The following is a 19,064-nucleotide window of genomic DNA, read 5'->3' on the forward strand; positions in this document are numbered from 1 at the left end:
CCGCCTACCCTATCCAAGTGGAAAGAAAATATGGACTGGTGCATGTTCCGGGAGAAGACTGTGTACCTTTCCCGGGGACGGCCCAGGAAATGGGGTAGAATCTGGTCCCAGTGGAATGCTTATCATGGTAATATATGTACCCCCCCACAGGATGTGACCATTGATGTGTCTTCGTCCCCCTAATTGGCATTCACCTGTCATCTATGGTTAATGATTCCGCTTGTTTCCTTGTCCGCCCCTGCCCCCGTTCTATCTGATTGCATTGTATTCATTTAGCCTTTGAGCTTTGCCTGCACGGTCCCATGACAATGTATTATTATGTCTCTGCCTTGTGAGGTTTGGTTTGTTCATTTGTATGTCTGTTTATTTTCAATAAAAACTTTAAAAAAAACTTAATTTTTTTTTTTCTAAAAGCATACTCGTAAGTGAGTTCATTAGTTAATAGGAAAAATTCCCTCATCTGTTTAGCATGTTTCACTTTATTCAAGCTATTTTCAACTTTTAAATTTGCAAAAATCACATTAAAATCAGAATAAAAATATTCCAAACGCCCAGTTTGATAAAACAAGCTAGCTATTACACTACAAGTTACACCATAAGTAAGAGGAAGCATGTTATATGTAACACCTTCAGACACAGATGTAGGTAATTTCACACAAATGTAGCAGTCTTTTACATCCATCACCTTAACATATTCAGATAAAAGTCTTGAAAAGGTATTACTAGAAAAATCTCCCACAGATCTATCTTGATGAATCTCTGGTTTATGTACAATAATTGTATCAGTCTTCTCAACTTTATCATGATTAACCACAATTTTACTAGTCATGTTAGTTTTATACATCTCTTTATCTATTCCAAAAGGAAATATGACAGCTACAATTAAACAAACTAAAATTATCAAGATCACACATATTGAAGACAATTTGCAACATCTTTTGAAAATTGAGCATCTCGAATTATTATTAAAAGAAGGCATCTTTACTTTCAATCAAGAGCCTTTAAAAAAAGAAAAATTGAAAAATTACTAAATATACTCCCCTCTTTTTTTTTTTTTTCCAACAGATAATTTTATTTTCTAACAGCTTTTCTTCGACCTTATGTCATACATCGATGTATTTTCCAGCTGACACAATTTCTTCAACCTTGTGTCACCTAACACAATTTCTTCAACCTTGTGTCACTTAATGAATAAAATCAATCATTATCACTTGCATCATCAAAATTTCTCTGACTAGTATTTACTTCAACTACTGGTGGAATAATTATGTAAGTCCACTCAGGAGATTTGTACTTCTGATTTGGCTTTATTACTCTTTTTGCTCTGCTGTTTACCACTTCTATTTTCTTTCCTGTGTGTTTTTTCTTATTTGAATCTTCTTCTTTATGACTTGTGATCTCATTCACCTGCTCTTTTGCTAATTTAAATTTTAGACCTTCGTTCTCATTTGGCCAATTATCTCCTTTTCTTGATAATTTCTTTTCGGTTCCGCTAAATTATACTCCACTCTCCAAGCTCTTTTCCTTGATCTTTTCACTTTTGATTCATCTCCACTTTCATCTGTTTCACTTTCTGTGTTATCAGCTGATTCGTTAATAATCAGTTTTACTGTATCAGATTCTTCTCTAGATTCAGGTACTTCTTTACTCTGCATTTTCACTCTGTTAGGAACATCATCCTTATAGCTGGTACTTGGAACTTCTTCTTCTTCTTCTTCTTCAATTGCTTCCAATTTTCCAGTTTCAGAATTTTCGTTCCTGCTTCCAGAGCTTCCAATCTGCTTTTCAATACTCTCCTGATCTTGATCTTGAATCACTATTTGTTCACATTACTTTTCTGCTTCTTGATCTAGCAGATCTTCATCATTTTCAGAATCTTGTATCAGGGTTTCTTCATTCAATGCCTCATTCGCATTTGAATTTTCCAGATGTCGACTTTCTTGTCGATCTTCAGGATCTGGATTTCTTTCAGGTTCTTCTTCAGAATCTGAATCAGCTGTAGTTTCACCTTTGTCAGGATTTTCAGGTGCTGGCACACGTATGGTGTGACTAGCATGAATCCATCTCTTCAATCCCCTACACTTTACTGCATTTGTTGTGACTAATATCACCTGCCTTGCCTTTTGCCACCTTGGTACTAGGCAATTTCTTCTTCGGTGAACTTTTGTCCTCACCCAGTCTCCTGGTAACAGATCATGAGCTTGTTCTTTCTCTTTTGTAATTACTTCAGCTCTCACCTAATGGAACACAGAAGTCACCACATCAGATAGATTTTTGCAGTAATCCATAATGACGCTATCATTAATGCTCAACAGTTTATCAACTGGAACAAATGCTTGCCTCATGACCCTGCCCATTAGAATTTCATGAGGGCTCAAACCTGTCTTTCTATCTGGAATACTTCTCAAAGACATCAAAACAAGTGGAAGAGCATCTGTCCACTTAATTCCTGTTGCTAAACACATTTTTGCTATTCTGTTTTTTATTGTACCATTCACTTGCTCAACAACACCTGATGCTTCTGGTCTATAAGCACAATGTAGTTTTTGCTTTATGTCCTGTGCTTCACAAATAATTTTAGCAATCTGTTTTCAAAATGTGTTCCACGATCTGTCTCAACCGTCACTGGAAATCCATACCTTGGTATGATTTCTCTCAAAAGCAATTTTGCCACAGCAACTGAATCATTGTGACGTGTTGAAAACGCTTCTACCCATCCTGAAAACAGACAGATTATCACCAAGACATATCTGAGTTTGTTGTGAGGTGGTAAGTCAATGAAGTCAAGCTGTATTCTGGTAAATGGACCACCCTCCCGTCCTATGGTTCCCATGCTCACAACAGTTTTTCTGTTTGGATTGATCTGTTGACAGATAAGACACCTCTGGCAAAAAGATTCTGCAATAATTCTGAATTTTGGATTGTACCATGTTTGTCTGAATAATCTAATCATTGAATCTCTACCAATATGTCCTGGACCATGGTACATGCGTGCCATGTCAGAAATCATACTGTCTGGCATTACTGGTCTGTCATCTTTGTAAACCCAAATCTCATCTTCTTCTCTCTGTCTGCATCCTGCTTTTAACCATGTGTCTTTTTCCTCATCATTTGCCTCATCTTGCAACTGTTTTACTCCCTGCCAAGTCTCAACTACAGATGTTAGCATAAGAGAGTTCAAAACATGTTCATTATCTTTTTCCCGATTAATAGACACATTTACTTTTGCACAGAAGTTTGCTATTGAGTCAGCATATGAATTTCCTTTTGTTATGAAATCTTCACCTTTATGTGCTGTGCACTTTACCACTGCAATTTTGTCTGGCAACTGAATTCCGTCAATTAATCTTTTGATCAACTGTGCATTTCTTATTGGTGATCCCGCAGAAGTTAAATAACCTCTTTGAGACCAGAGCTGACCATAGTCATGGACTACGCCATAACCATACTGACTATCAGTCACTATGGTAATACTCTGCTCTTTTCCCAATTCACATGCACGAATCAAAGCAATCAATTCTGCTACTTGAGCTGAACAAATTCCTTTGAGACAGGAGGCTTCAATCACATCTGCAACTGTACACACTGAATATGCTGCATTCAGAACACCTTCATCTGTTCTCAGGCATGAACCATCAACAAATAAAACATAATCTGATTCAGCTAATGGGACATCTTTTATGTTGTGTCTTGGTTTAGTGCAATATTCTAATACATCCAGGCATTCATGATCAACCTCATCCCTGACTTCTGTTTCAGTACCATCAGGTAATAATGTGGAAGGATTTAAATTCACACATCTTGCAATTGAAACATTGTCCGAACCAAGAATAACCTTTTCATATTTTGTCAACCTGTTATTTGTCAAATGCTGTGTTCTGCTTCTGGTAAGGAGAATTTCAACTGAGTGTGGTACATATACTTTTACAGGAAATCACATTATTATTCCTTCACTTTGTTCCAAACTTACACTTGTTGCAGCTACTGCTTTTAAGCAACCTGGTAATGCTTTTGCAACAGGGTCAAGAACAGCTGAGAAATATGCTATTGGCTTTCTCAGTCTTCCATGTCTTTGAATCAAAACTGATAATGCACATCCTTCTCTTTCACTGCAATACAGCTCAAATTATTTTTCATAATCAGGCATTCCTAATGCTGGAGCTTCACACAAACTTTTCTTTAACTGTTCAAAAGCTTCTAACTCAGTATCTGTTAAGCTAATCGGGTCGTTTATGTCTGCTTTTGTCAGTCTCTGCAGTGACTTTGCAATTACTGAAAATCCACTAATCCATTGGCGACAATAACCTACCATTCCTAGAAACATTCTTACCTGTCTCTGTGTCTTTGGAGGTTGCATTGCTTGAATCATTTTTATTCTTTCTGCTGTCACTTGTCTGACTCCCTTTGCAATTCTGTGACCAAGATATTTTACTTCTTGTTTGCAAAACTGTAATTTTGCAGGAGATACTTTATGTCCCTCATCTGCCAGATGATTTAAAAGAGTAATGGTATCTGTTACACAATTATCTCTTGTTTTTGCAGCCACGAGAAGGTCATCAATATACTGCACTAGCGTAGATTTTCCAGGTAAATCTAGATTTTCCAAGGATCTCTTTATCAACTGATTAAAAATGGATGGACTCGTGAGAGGAGCTTCGCACGCAACCAAGATGGCCGCGTGAGCAAGGGGCTCCCGAGACCCTCGTAACCTCCCGAATATATCCTGTCACTTATCCTGTTTGCAGTTGACATCTTTGTGCAGATGAACCACCGGTGATCCTGAAATCGTTTCCGCCGTCCCGATCGGACCCCAGGGGCCTGAGTGGTGGGGCTGAGAAGTTTGCGGCCTTCGTCTCCTGGATGCCCGGCACCCGAGTTGATACGGTGCCCGGGGCATAATTGAACAACAACGGCTTGAGGCAGCGAAGAGCCCCGGTCCAGCTCAGTTTCGCTTTCGTTTTTGGTTATCACTGTAGTCTCCGGACTTGCGATGCCCTGCTGACTTTCGCTCTCTCGGCCCCCCTGCCGCTCTATCGCCCTGGTCGTCAGTCCCTCTGTATGGAATTTGTTCTTTTCTCCCTGTTCGGTTTGCTGTACCTCCCCTCCTCTCGCCTTTACCTGAGACATTGTTCAATACTGTCCCGACATGGCGGGCAAACCTGAGGGAGACAAACAGAGGGTGAAGAATACCAGAAGGGGCAGCTATACCCAAACCAAAGTCATGGATCGTTATGCTCAGGTTGGTGGTCGCCCAGCGGAACCGGTAGGTTGGTGGAGGAGGCGAAGAGTTTGTCGACCCCGGTGGTGGAGCCGACGCTGCAGGATGTGATGGCCGCCATAGATGGTATCCAGTCCTCTCTCGGGAAGCAAATGGAGACTCTTGCCCACAAGTTGGATACGGTGGCGATTGATGTGAATTTGATCCGGACGGACCTCACAAAAACCAATGAAAGGGTTAAATCGCTGGATATTAAAACATTGAGCCTTACGGACGACGTAGTTGAGTTACAAACCAAAGTCCGTACTCTTAGGGCCTCTAATGACATGGTTGTTCGTCGCCTGGAGGATTTTGAAGGACGGGCCCGGCGGAACAACATCCGTATTATTGGCGTTCCGGAAAAGGCAGAGGAGCAAGCTACTGACCTTTTTGTTGAGGACCGTATCATCAATAATTTAGCACCTAAGGGGCTGAGCAAGTTTTTCATGGTGGAACGGGCCCATAGAATCCCGGGTGGAAAACCGAAAGTGGGAGCACCGCCGTGGCCACTGATAGCACGGATTTTCAACTTTCGGGACAGAGACGCTATCCTTCAGGCCTCGCGTGCGGGTGGTCCCCTGAAGTTTGAAAACTCCTCCATCAGTTTTTACCCGGACTTCACACAGATGGTCCAGAAACAGCGGCTCAGTTTTCTGGGTGTGAAAAGGAGACTTCGCGAGATGGACCTCAAGTATGCCATGCTCTTTCCTGCCAAATTGAGGATTGAATATAACGAAAGGGTGTACTTTTTTGATAAGCCTGGAGTGGTGGCTGATTGGTTGGACACTCTGCCGGCCCGACAGGAGAGTCAGCCTGGTGGAGCGGAGGGAGGACCTGAAGAGCAGGAATGAGCACCATCTTCCAGGTCTCCGGGGACTACAAAAGGACTTTTAATATGGTGGTTCTGGATTTGACTTATTACTGCCAGTTTTCTTTTGCACGGGGGGTTGCGGGGATATCGTTGGGGTTTTATTCCTCCTCAGCCTTACTTCTCGTAGTTTAGTTGGGTTTGGGGCGACAGGCACACTGCAAGTTGGGGTGGTTTTTTAGTCGTACGCAGGGGTGCAGGGTGGGGGGTGTTGTAATGGGTTGTTTGGGGGTGGGCGGATGGGGGTGTGGATGTTCTGTTTGTTGTTTTTGCAAGGTGCTATACTGCAGGACATTTTCATCGAAGCATTGGACCAAGCTCGTGGTTGGATATTCTTTTTCTTTTATGATGGGCGGTAGGGGATTGAGGTTGATGAGCTGGAATGTCAATGGATTGGGGGACAAGATTAAGCGTGGGGTGGTACTACAGCTCCTGAAACGCCAATCCCCCGATATTGTTCTCCTTCAGGAGACTCACTTGGTGGGGCATACGTGTCACTCCATGAACAGGAAGGGGTATCGTCTGGTTGCCCATGCTGGGTTCTCCTCTGGATCTCGTGAAGTTGGGATCCTTGTAAAAACTGTTCTCCCACTTGAGGTGGAATCCACTGTCATTGATGATAGGGGACGCTATGTGGCGATTTCGGGGCGGTGGGAGGGTCGTACTATCACCGTGGTTTCTATTTATGTTCCTCCAGGCTTACAGTCGACTACTTTTGCTGATCTGGGGCGGGTGTTGCTTCATCTCCCGGCTGGGTCCCTGATCTTAGGTGGGGACTTTAATGCGGTGGTTTCAGGTAGGCTTGATAGACATCCACCCAGGGACGTCAAGGGGACGCATAGTTGGCTGCCTGATTTTATTGATGCGCTGGCTCTGGTGGATTGTTGGCGATTGCTTCATTCCACTCAGCGGCAGGGAGCCCATGGTAGTCTCTCCAGGATTGATTATGTGTTAGTACCGGCTGATCAGGCGCTTGGTGTTGCAGAGGTCCGTCATATGGCTCGGGGGATTTCTGATCAATCCCCACTATGGCTCCGATCGGACTTAGTCCCGGGTGCTGAGGGTCGGGTTGTCCCGATTCACCCTTGGTATCTTCGTAGCCCTAAAATTCGTAGTGAGCTTGTGAAGGCTCTGGATCAATATTTCCGAGGGAATGAAGGCTCGGTTTCTTCCACGGTCTCTCTATGGGAGGCTTTTAAGACCGTCCTGAGGGGTCAGGCCCTGTCATTGATTGCTGGAGTTAAGAAGCAGAGAGAGGAGGAAGTGGTTAAGATAGAGACGGAAATAACAGATTTGGAATTGGCTTTGGAGCAGGAGGTGACCCACTCAAAACTGCATGGTCTGCAGTTGAAGCAGCTTGAATATAAGTCATTGGTGTCAGATGCGGCGAAGGCTCTTAGCCGGGAGCAACAGGGGCGTATCTATGATGTTGGAGATAAGGCTGGCAAATTGATAGCTTGGTTGGAAAGGAAAGATAGAGCAAGTCATGTGGTGCCAGAGATTGAGGAGGAGGATGGGGCCCTAGTTACCGACCCGCAGGAGATAGTGACGTGCTTCGCCAATCATTTTCACACCGTTTACTCCTCTGTGTCCGATAGACCGGAGGAGGATTCTCGTTTATTGCTTCGAGATATAGCCCTTCCAAGTCTTTCTGAGGAAGATAGGGATCTAATGGACTCGACGATCACGGCGGATGAAATAGCGTTAGCTATGCGTTCCTTACGTTCGGGTAAAGCAATGGGCACCAATGGTTTGCCAATTGAGTTATACAAGCTTCAGCCAGACAGGATTGCCCCGTATTTAAGGGACATGTTCATGGAGTCCCGCGATGGTGGGTTTCTCCCCCGGGATCAGCGTTTGGCTACCACAGTTGTTATACATAAAGAGGGGAAGCCACAGAATAAATGTGTTTCGTACCGGCCGATTTCACTGTTAAACGCCGACCCAAAGATTCTTGCTAAGTTGTTAGCTAATAGACTAATCACGGTCATCGGCGATCTAGTTCATCCGGATCAATCTGGTTTTATCCCGCACCGGTATACGGCATTGAATCTTCGGCGGCTGCATGGTGTTATCGCTAGGGCGGCGATGCTGCATGAATCGGCCATTTTGGCATCTTTAGACGCCACTATGGCGTTTGATACTGTGGAATGGTCGTATTTATGGGCGGTGCTGACTAAATTTGGTTTCGGCTCGGAGTTTATTGGCTGGGTGCGCCTTCTCTACGCGGATCCCCTCACTCAGGTAGTGGTAAATGGCCGCGTTTCTGCAACGTTTAGTCTTGGGCGAGGTACCCGTCAGGGTTGCCCTCTGTCTCCCCTCCTGTTTGCGCTGGCGCTTGAACTCCTAGCTGCGTGGATCCGTTGGGAACCCTCTATAAAGGGTATTTATTGGTCCCCGGAACACGAAGATCGTATCTCCTTGTATGCGGATGACATCCTTTTGTACCTGACCTCCCCCAGAAAGTCCCTGATAGTATTATGCGATGTTTTCATTTCCTTTGGTAAGAATTCTGGTCTGATTATCAACTGGGCGAAATCTTCTCTTAATGTAGTCAGTGGTGAAGTACCGGTTTTGCCGCATGGCTGTCCTATCCAGATCTCACAGCAGGGGTTTAAATATCTTGGTATTTTTATTTCAATGGACCCCTTGATCCGGTATGAGAAAAATCTCCTTCCCCCTTTGGAGCGGTTGAGGCGAGACGTGGCAAATTGGCGGAAACCTCCACTTTCGTTACTCGGACGTGCGGCCCTTTTTAAGATGATGTCCCTTCCTCATTTTTTGTACGCCCTGCAAAATACCCTTGATTTTGTTCCTGGTAGCTACTTCCGTATAGTTGAGGGTTTACAGAGGAAATTGCTGTGGGATGGTAGGCCCCGGATTGCACTCGCCAAATTGACGCTCCCCTGGTATGACGGGGGTATTGCTCTTCCCGATATCAAAAGGTACTATTGGGCGTCACAGTTGGGGGCCATCAACCACGGTACGTATTGCCCCAGGCCAAACCCAGGTTTTGCTATGGATAGGTGGTTGCTCCCTGGAGGTAATTACTATAGGGCATTATATTCCAAATCGGTAGTGAGGTCTCTGACGGGGCCGACGCGGACAGCTGTGCGGGTTTGGCAGGACGCCACCAGCGCGTTGGGTGGAAAGATCGTTTGACCTTAGCGACCCCGCTTTTTGGATCAGATCGGCTTGGTAAACTGTGGAACACGAAGGGATTTGACAGATGGGACCTCATTGGTATCTCCAGGGTGGGTGATCTCTGGGTTAAGGGGCAAGTGAAGTCCTTTGTAGCCCTGCAGGCCGAGTTCAAGCTGGGATGAACGGAGTACTTCCGTTATGCACAGATCCGTCATGCGCTCGATTCGATCTTCCCTAGGGGGGGTGGAGATACCTGAGTCTGCCCCGCTGGAGGACCGTGTTCTGGATGGTTATATACCGGATAGTACCATCTCCCTAGTGTATAAAAAACTGATTAACCGTAGAGCAGACCTTCTGTTGCAACTGCGAGATCAGTGGACCCGTGACGGTCTTGAACTTGCTGATGAAGATTGGCAGTCCGCGATCTCCCCAAAGGAGGTCGCGATTCCAGCTCGCCTGAGATTGGTCCAACTCAAAATACTACATAGAGTGTAAGTCATGGGTCCCCGCTTGGTTCAGATGGGTTTTTCGGAGGAGGGTCTGTGTAGACGGGGTTGTGGCCAGTTGGCCACGTTTATGCACATCATCTGGGAGTGTGGGAAAGTAGCCGACTATTGGTGCAGGGTCCACAAGGTGCTTCAGGAAGTTACGGGTGTGGCACTTTTGCCTGAAGCCAGGCGTTGCCTGTTGAATGTTTGGGAGCCCACTGATCATAATGTAGCCCAAATGCAATGGGTGACCTTGGGAACAATGATTGCTAAACGCAATATTGCACAGTTGTGGAGATCCCAGCGGCCTCCTACTATTGAGGGTTGGATGGATAACATGGATTGGTGTATGTTCAGGGAAAAGACTGTATATTTGGCTCGAGGTCATCCCCGAAAGCGGCATAAAATCTGGGCCCCCTGGAATCGCTACAGAGGAGATATATGTGTGCCACCTGAAACAGTTGTACTTGATCTCCTGCTTTCCCTTAATCTTGACTAAATATTACATTTGAGGCCTCCTTTTCCTTCTTCCTTCCCCCCCCAATCATATCCTTTTTATATTGTTGTTTATGTACTGATGGTCCGCCCTTGTACAGTCTATTTGCTTTGTGTAGTTTATTGATACCTTGCTGTTTTCTTTGTTTATTTTTAATAAAAAGAAATATAAAAAAAATAGATGGACTCTCAGTATACCCTTGAGGGATTCGACACCATGCTAAGATACGCTCTTTGAACCGGAACGCAACAATTTGCTGGCTTTCTGGATGCAATGGAACAGTAAAGAATGCATTACACAAATCAATAACTATACCATTCTGCATCATGCGGAATCTGATATAAAATTACCGCTGGATTTGGTACAATTGGGCAACATGGAACAAAAATGTTATTAACCTTTCTCAGGTCTTGAACAATCCTTAAAGTTCCATTTGGCTTTTTAATTCCCATAATAGGTGAATTACATGGGCTACTCTCAATTTCTTTTAGAACACCTTGTTTTATGAATTTGTCTATTACAGGAGTAACTCCTTCAATCACTTCTGCTTTCATTTTATACTGAGGAATGTTTGGATAATCTGCTCCTTGTTTTACTGATTTACTGGGTCTACATTTTTCATCAAACCCATTTCATCTCCTGTGAAATCCCAAATTTTTACATTCACTGTGTCTTTTAATTCTTCAGGTAGATTATTCTTATCAAACACAGGAAATAATTTACTTTCTTCTGCCTCAACCATTGACATTGTTAATTTGTAAAGCCCATCTTCTTCTGGAGTTTGAAGCTCAATACCATCCGGTGAGCAATATATTTTGCAATTCATCTTTCACAGAATATCCCTTCCCAATAGATTTACAGGACTGCTATCACAAACTATGAATCTGTGCATGTCTTTAAATTTACCTATTTCAACTTCAACTGGTTCAGTTAAATCTGTACTTATTTGCTGATTTGCTACACCTACTACTTGGATTTTGTTTCCAGAGAGAGGAAGGTTTTCTATTTCCACTGATCTAACAGTAGAACGGGTAGCACCTGTATCCACTAGGAAAGTAATTTCTACATCATTCACTTTACCATTTACAAATGGACCAGATTGATCTACCTCAAGAGTGGCTCCAAGCACACACTCTTCCTCCTCTCCCAGGCACAGTCAGAAGTAATCTTCAGATTCACTCCCTCCATCTTCTTTCAACCAATATTTTTGTGACACATTTGACACATTCACTCTTGGCGATCTGTTTACCTGTTCACCTCCGCTGAATCCTGTTTCTGTACTGTATCTCTGCACATTTACACAGTTTGGAAGTGGCGGTTGTGGTATCTGACTTTGCTGATTCACTACCTGTCGCTGTAGCTGTTACTGCTGATTTATCTCATTCTGCATCTGTGGATTTAATTATGGTTGGTTGGTTGATTGCTTTATTTCGATATGCTTATATCATAAAAGCATTACACAAAAATATATAAAACAGCACATCGTAAAACATAGACTGTACATAAAAACATCAAGTAAAAAATGACAATAGACATGATAAATAAGTTTAAAAAGGCATTAAATCGAGGGGGCGTGGCTAACAGCCGACAATGGCGGCAGCCTAGAGGGAGAGCTCCGTGACTGAGGCGGCTCCCTGGATCAATCCGAACATTCATCCGTTCCTGTAACCTCCCAAGCGGGAAGGCACGGAAGCCTAGGACCAAGCGGCGACATACCGTGCAAACGGGACCTCGATCCGAGGTCGGGAAGTGCGGTTCTGGCAGTGCCCAGGAGGGGCCTGTACACAGCGTCCGGACCGGGGACTACAGTGCGTGGCAGGCCGGGAGGAAGTGGCCCATATCGGGCGCAGGAACACCGGAAGTGCCCAGCAACGGAGTGTGGCGGTGGAAGATTGACCGGAGCTCCCAGCCGCCGTCGCCGGACATCGCGAGCAGGAGGGGCCTGGCGGGAGGCGCACTAGAGGTGAGGGCAAAGAGATCGCAGACGCCCGGCGTGGACGAAGGGTGGCAAACGGAGAGGCAGGACCCGGGCCGGCGACCGCCATCTTGGCCGGCGGAGTCCGCGCTGACTCACGGTGCCACGCAGCGACTCCCCAAGGGAGCCTTGAGCGGCAGTGAGCCCAGACGCCGCAGAGAACCCAGAGGTCGCCCACGCCCGGCTTGAGGCCTGAGACCTGAAGCACTTTCGCACGGGGCGCCCGTCCGTTCCCCGGCAGGACCTGGCTGGCGCCGGCACGGGGCCCCACATCTGCACCAGAGATCCCGAGCAGGGACCCGACGGCCGCAAAGAGAAGGGGGCACGTGAGGCACTCAAAGAGGGCAGTGATAGTTCCCTCAGGACCACGCTGATCGGCTGCATACCTCGCACAACAGCCCGAGACCCTGCAGGTGGCTTCTCACCCCCACGCAAGGAAGATCCGGTCCGGATGGACGCCTTTGCTGAACCCAGTGCATAGTCAGTCCCTCGAAGGCTGCACCCCACACCCACACATTGAACGGACCCCGGAACAGCCCCTATTAACTATCCGAGGAGGTCTGTGAGACGCAGCCCCTGTGGAACTTGGAGTGTGACGACTACACGGCACCAAGTCGGCCCAGGCGACGATGACATGGCAGGCAAAGGATCTAAAAACGTGGCGGCGCAGTCACGCCTGGACCGGTTCGCATATGAGAAGCCCGGCTCTCCCTCGCAGGAGGCCAAATCACAATCAAGTAAAACGACCGACGGGCCCGGGGGCAAGAAGGCGACAATAGACGACGTGATGCGAGCCCTCACGCAGGTACAAGCCACGGTGGGGTCGATCTCAGCCGAGATTACGCTCATAAGGGCGGACTTTCATAAAATGACGGAAAAGGTGAACAACATGGAAGTGGTGACCAAATCCTTGGTCGAAGACGTGTCTGAACTGCAGATCAGCATGGAACGCATCTCTAAAGAAAACAGGGAACTGCGCGAAAAGCTTGATGACCAGGAAGGGCGCTCAAGACGAAATAACATACGTATAATAGGTGTGCCAGAATCGGAAGACACGAGGGCGATGGATCTGTATGTCGAGAACCTGATCAAAGAGACTTTGAAGCCCAAAGGACTCTCGGCCTTCTTCACGGTGGAAAGGGCGCACCGGGTGCCAGGAGGACGCCATAAAACTGGCACTAACCCCAGACCAATAATAGCGAGACTCTTCAATTTCAGGGATCGAGATGCCATCCTACAGGCGGCAAGGAACTCGCCTCCCATTAAAATCCAGAATGCGACACTAGCATTCTTTCCTGACTACACGGCCGAGGTGGCACGGAGGAGGAGGACCTTCTTTGAAGTCAAAAAAGAACTGAGAGCAAGGGAAATCCCATACTCCATGCTCTTCCCAGCAAAGCTTCGGGTCGTGGCTGACAACAAGACCTGGTTTTTTGATTCCCCGGAGGTGGCGCAAGATTGGCTGGAGGGATGGAGACCGACGGGCCTCCCCCGTCGCTCCAACAGGCCGAACAAACACCGTAATGCTGGCTCGCGGCAGGGCTCGCACACCAACAACGGAGACACGGAGGTACATTCCCCTTTGGCTGATCTCCATGAGGACAGTGCGGACGGGGGGCTGTGACTCACTGCTGACGACTGGATGAACCGCTGAAAACAGAGACTGACAAGGCCGCTTTGGACACTGGGCGGAAGGGCCTCCGCAGCTGAGGAAGGGGGCTGCCGACCACGGAGAAACCTTCACCCCAGCGAGCAAGTACTATGTTTTGGGGGGGGATCAAGCACTCTGCCGAGTTGGGGGGGCGGGCAGTTTTGAGTCCGTTGAGCAGGGGGGCAGGGAGGGGGGGTGTTGGGGGTAGGATGGGGTTATGGTTCTTAGTTTCTACAAGGGGTCAAGAAGTTTCTACACAGGGTCAGGTTAGCTACGATGGGGCACACGAGTTTAAGATGGTATGGTCACAATGCACCACACAAGGGCACTGCACAGACCTCCTGGCCATCCCCGAGCGTAAAGTCACAGGCCGTAAACCAACACAGGATGGGGGAGGACACTAACGTAGGGCACACATCCCCGCTACTCCTCATGTCCTGGAACGTAAGGGGCCTGGGCGACAAGATTAAACGTGGGCTAGTACTGCAGAGTATAAAGAGGCTGCACCCCGCCCTGGTCCTATTACAAGAAACGCATCTCACCGGCACAGCCACTAAGGCCCTAGACAGGAGAGGCTACAACATGATAGTACACTCTGGGTTCACAAAAGGGTCCCGGGGCTCCGGGATATTGATTCATCGCTCATCCAGGTTCATAGCCCAATCGACGGCGACAGACACACAGGGGCGCTTTGCAGCGATACACGGCCAGTGGGAGGGGAAGCCACTGAACGTGGTCTCGGTCTACATCCCACCAGCACTACACAACATAGCTTTCCCGGAACTGGGGAAATTCCTGTTAGATCTTCCTGAAGGGGAGCTTGTTATGGGGGGAGATTTCAATGCAGTGGCACAAGACTCCCTAGACCGCCACCCAACGCGCATGCGTACACCAGGGCCCTCCAAACTGCATGACTTCATGGAAGCACAGGGTCTAGTGGATGTGTGGAGGCGACTCCACCCAGATGATAGGCAATACACATACCACTCAACAGTCCATGACAGCCTGTCGCGGATAGATTATTTCCTGGCATTGGGGGGGGGGGCTCCTCGCTTTCGCTGACTCCCAAATTGGGCCGAGAGGGATCTCTGACCACTCCCCACTTACACTGACTCTGTTCAGTCAGAGACAATCCCGCAGACGGCTTTACCCGATTTACCCGGGTTACCTTAAAGAACCGGGCGTCACCAGGGCCTTGAGGAGGAGCACACGGTCCTACCTTGCAGAGAACGTGGGGTCCGTGGAGTCGCCCACTATTCTGTGGGAGGCATACAAGACTGTCCTCCGAGGACAGGCGATCTCGGTAATCGCACAGCACAGACGCACACAACGTCAGGACCTAACTGACCTAGAGGAACAACTAGAAAAGGCCACACGAGACCACGAGGGGAACCCGACTGGAGACACCCAGCACACACTCCGACTGGCCCAGCAGAGCCACACCGACTTTCTGCGCCGCCGAGTGCGGGACAATATGTCCGCAACAGCGAGCAGGATATACGACATAGGCGACAAGGCCGGGAAGCTTCTGGCATGGTTGGAGAGGGCGCGGGGTGGCCAGCGGGCGATATTACAACTGAGAGACCCTCAAGGTGAGATACACACTAGTCCGGCGCACATAGTGGAACTCCTAGCTGACCATTTCCACTCCGTGTACTCCCCTGAATATGGGGTCACACGGGAAATGGTGGAAAACTCCCTTGTGGGAGTGCCGACCCGCACTCTCTCCCCAGACCAACGGGACGAGCTCGACTCCGATCTGACGGAGGAGGAACTACAGGCAGCCATAGCAGCAATACACCCCGGGAAAGCACTGGGCCCCAATGGTGTGCCGATAGAATGGTACAAACTCATGTCCGAGACACTGTCCGCACCATTGCTCGAGATGTTTCAGGAGTGCCGAGAACGGGGACAGCTCCCCCCTGATCAGCGCACGGCCACGATAGTCGCAATACCTAAGCCCGGCAAACCCCCGGAGGAGTGCGAATCGTATCGCCCGATCTCCCTCCTTAACGCCGAGAGTAAAATCCTGGCGAAACTGTTGGCCACCAGGCTACTGCCCCATCTGGCGCACCTTATACACCCGGACCAATCGGGCTTTATGCCACACCGCAGCACGGCGCTGAACCTGCGACGGCTGCATGGAGTATTGGCCCGAGCCCCGCAGCTGGAAGAAGCGGCAGCGGTACTGTCGCTTGATGCCAAAATGGCATTTGATATGGTGGAGTGGCGCTATCTCTTCGCTGTCCTGGAACACATTGGTATGGGCCCAACGTTCATATCGTGGGTCAGACTGCTGTACACCGAACCTATGGCTAGAGTGACCGCAAACGGATACATATCAAGAGAGTTCCCGTTGGCAAGGGGTACGAGACAGGGGTGCCCACTCTCGCCACTACTGTTTGCCTTAGTGCTAGAACCCTTGGCCACGATCCTCAGGACCACCCAGCTGCTGAAAGGTATACACTGGGAAGGTGGAGGCGAGGATAGGGTTTCCCTATACGCCGACGACATGCTCGTCTACCTCACGGACCTCACGACCGGTATCCCGGTCTTGCTGGCACTATGTGAAAGCCACGGCATGGCCTCGGGTTATAAACTCAATTGGTCCAAATCAGTGATATATATGGTAAAAGGCGACCTTCCAATACTACCCATAGATTGCCAACTACTTGTAGAACGCGTCACCTTTAAATACCTGGGGATATGGATTACAAGGGAGCACTCGACCTTCCTTGACCGGAACCTTAAGCCCCAACTGGACAAATTGAAGACTGATGTGCGCCTTTGGAAAAATCTCCCCCTAACACTGCTAGGTAGAGCGGCACTCTTTAAGATGCTGGCGCTCCCTCGCTTCCTCTATGTTCTGGAAAACACGCCGGCGGTGGTTCCCGTATCGTTCTTCCGTCAAGTCTCGGCCCAACTGTCCACTCTCCTGTGGGGTGACAAACCGGCCCGGGTCGCACAGTTGAAATTGACCAGGGACTGGTATAGCGGTGGGATAGCCCTCCCCAACCTTGAACTGTACTACTGGGCGGCTCATCTCAAGGTGATTAACCAGTGGATCCACGCACCGCAAGACGACCCAGCGTTCAGGGCGGATAGACACCAACTAGGCTTGTCCACTCTGCTAGCCCCGCTCTATAATAAAGGGATGGTGAGGAAACTAGAGGGCCTACCAAACACACTGTCGCCCTATGGCACAGGGCTCAGAGACGGCTGGGGTGGGAGGGAGTGATCACCAGGCTCACGCCACTATGGGACGCCAAGGCCCTCGGTAACCTGCGCAGCTCCAAGGGGTTCGACCAGTGGGACACCATTGGGATCTCCACGGTGGGCGATCTATGGACCAGGGAGGGTGTGCTCCCCTTCACGACACTAAAAGAACAATACAACCTTGCAGAGACCGAAACATATAGGTACATACAAATCAGGCACGCACTCCTGTCAGTGCTAGAACCTGGCACGGCGCCTCCGGAGTCGGCTCCGTTGGAGGACCGACTGCTTACAGACTACATGGAGGCCGGGGCAACCTCCCTCACTTATCGGAAACTCATGAATAACCTGCCGGACCCCCTGGGGAACCTGAAGGGGTATTGGGAGGACGAGGTGGGAGACCTAGATGAGGCGGACTGGAACGCAGCCCTGGCTTCACCCAGGGAGGCGGGTATTTCCACTCGATTCAGACTGATCCAGTTTAAAGTGCTACACAGGGTCTACTACACCCGCACGACGCTGTATAAAATACATAGAGCAGAACACCCACACTGCCTGAGAAGATGCGGGGAGGAGGGCACACTATACCACACTATATGGACGTGTCCACATATACAGGATTACTGGCGGCGAGTCACACGCACGATTGGTCAGACACTACAGAACCCATTTACACCTGATCCCAGGATCTGTCTCCTGAATGTCTGGGGCCCAACGGACCTTTCGTTGCAGGCAAAGAGATGGGTGGTCATAGGGGTAATGCTAGCGAAACGTGACATCGCAAAGAACTGGGGGGCACAGGAAGCACCGACACTGGCGCAATGGTGCAGAAATATGGATGTGCTTATGCTAACTGAGCGGGCTGTGTATCAGCAGAGACATAATCCTCGGAAATGGAACGGGATTTGGTCACCCTGGAACAAATTTAGGGGAGACCTCTGTGAGCCCCTGCCCGAGGAAGGAGATGGGGACAGCTCAGAGGATGACGAAGGCCTGGATTGAAGAGGGGGAGGGGGGAATGGACTGTGGGGATCATAGAGGGTGCGGGACCATGGGCACTTGCCCGCAGATGACCATACTGAAATGTATACTTGAACCGAGACCTGATAATTGCATTTAGACATTCTAGTGTTGATATAGAACATTGCTAATTATTGACTTAACCCTGAAAGTAGCTAGTTTAAGTTGGGGGGGTAAAATATTAAAAAGTTGCTCTACTGACTATGGCAGCGGAATGTTGACGCTGCATTGAAGATCTAATGTACGTTACTGTGTACCATGAGACAGCAACAACAAAAATAAAACTTTAAAAAAAAAAAAAAAGGCATTAAATCGATATGGACAGTCTTTTTAAGCGGATCAACCAGGCCCATTTTAAAAATTTAGAAACAGCGCAAACAATGGGAGGAGCTGTGTCAGTTAGTAAAATACGTAAAGCCACAGAGTGCTGACGAATACCCATCTCTCTACAAAGTGGTTTGAGCCAGTGAGATCTGGGGCGCACATAATCCGGGCATTCAAAGAGGAAGTGTGCCACGGTTTCAGGTCTGTCAGTACATAGGGCACAGTTGCGTGATACCTGCTTATTCAAGTTCCATCTGGAAAGGAGATCGGCTAGGGGTAAAGTCCCTAGTCTAAATTTGATATAAAGGGCCCGATCCATTGGGATGGTAATAATGTCCAAAAAGGGTTCAAAGGCAACAACATCTTTTATTCTCAGATAAGCTGCGGTGGAATTGCAGTGATGCTGATTGCTGATGAGCTTTGAGGAAACCCATTCCCAATATATTTTTTTCAAAGTCTCCTTCGGGGGAGCTGTGTATGTGAACCAGCAAGAACCCAATCCCAGGTCCCCAAGCAGATGTTTAATGTCCCTAAGCCATTTAATCTTCTGCCAGCCGTCCGAATGCATTACCTCTACCAGCCCGTCTGCATAAGATTTTAGTTCCGGGACCCTCCACAAGCGAGC

The sequence above is a fragment of the Lissotriton helveticus genome, chromosome 8 (genome assembly GCF_964261635.1).
Source record: "Lissotriton helveticus chromosome 8, aLisHel1.1, whole genome shotgun sequence".
In the NCBI taxonomy this organism is placed as follows: domain Eukaryota; kingdom Metazoa; phylum Chordata; class Amphibia; order Caudata; family Salamandridae; genus Lissotriton; species Lissotriton helveticus.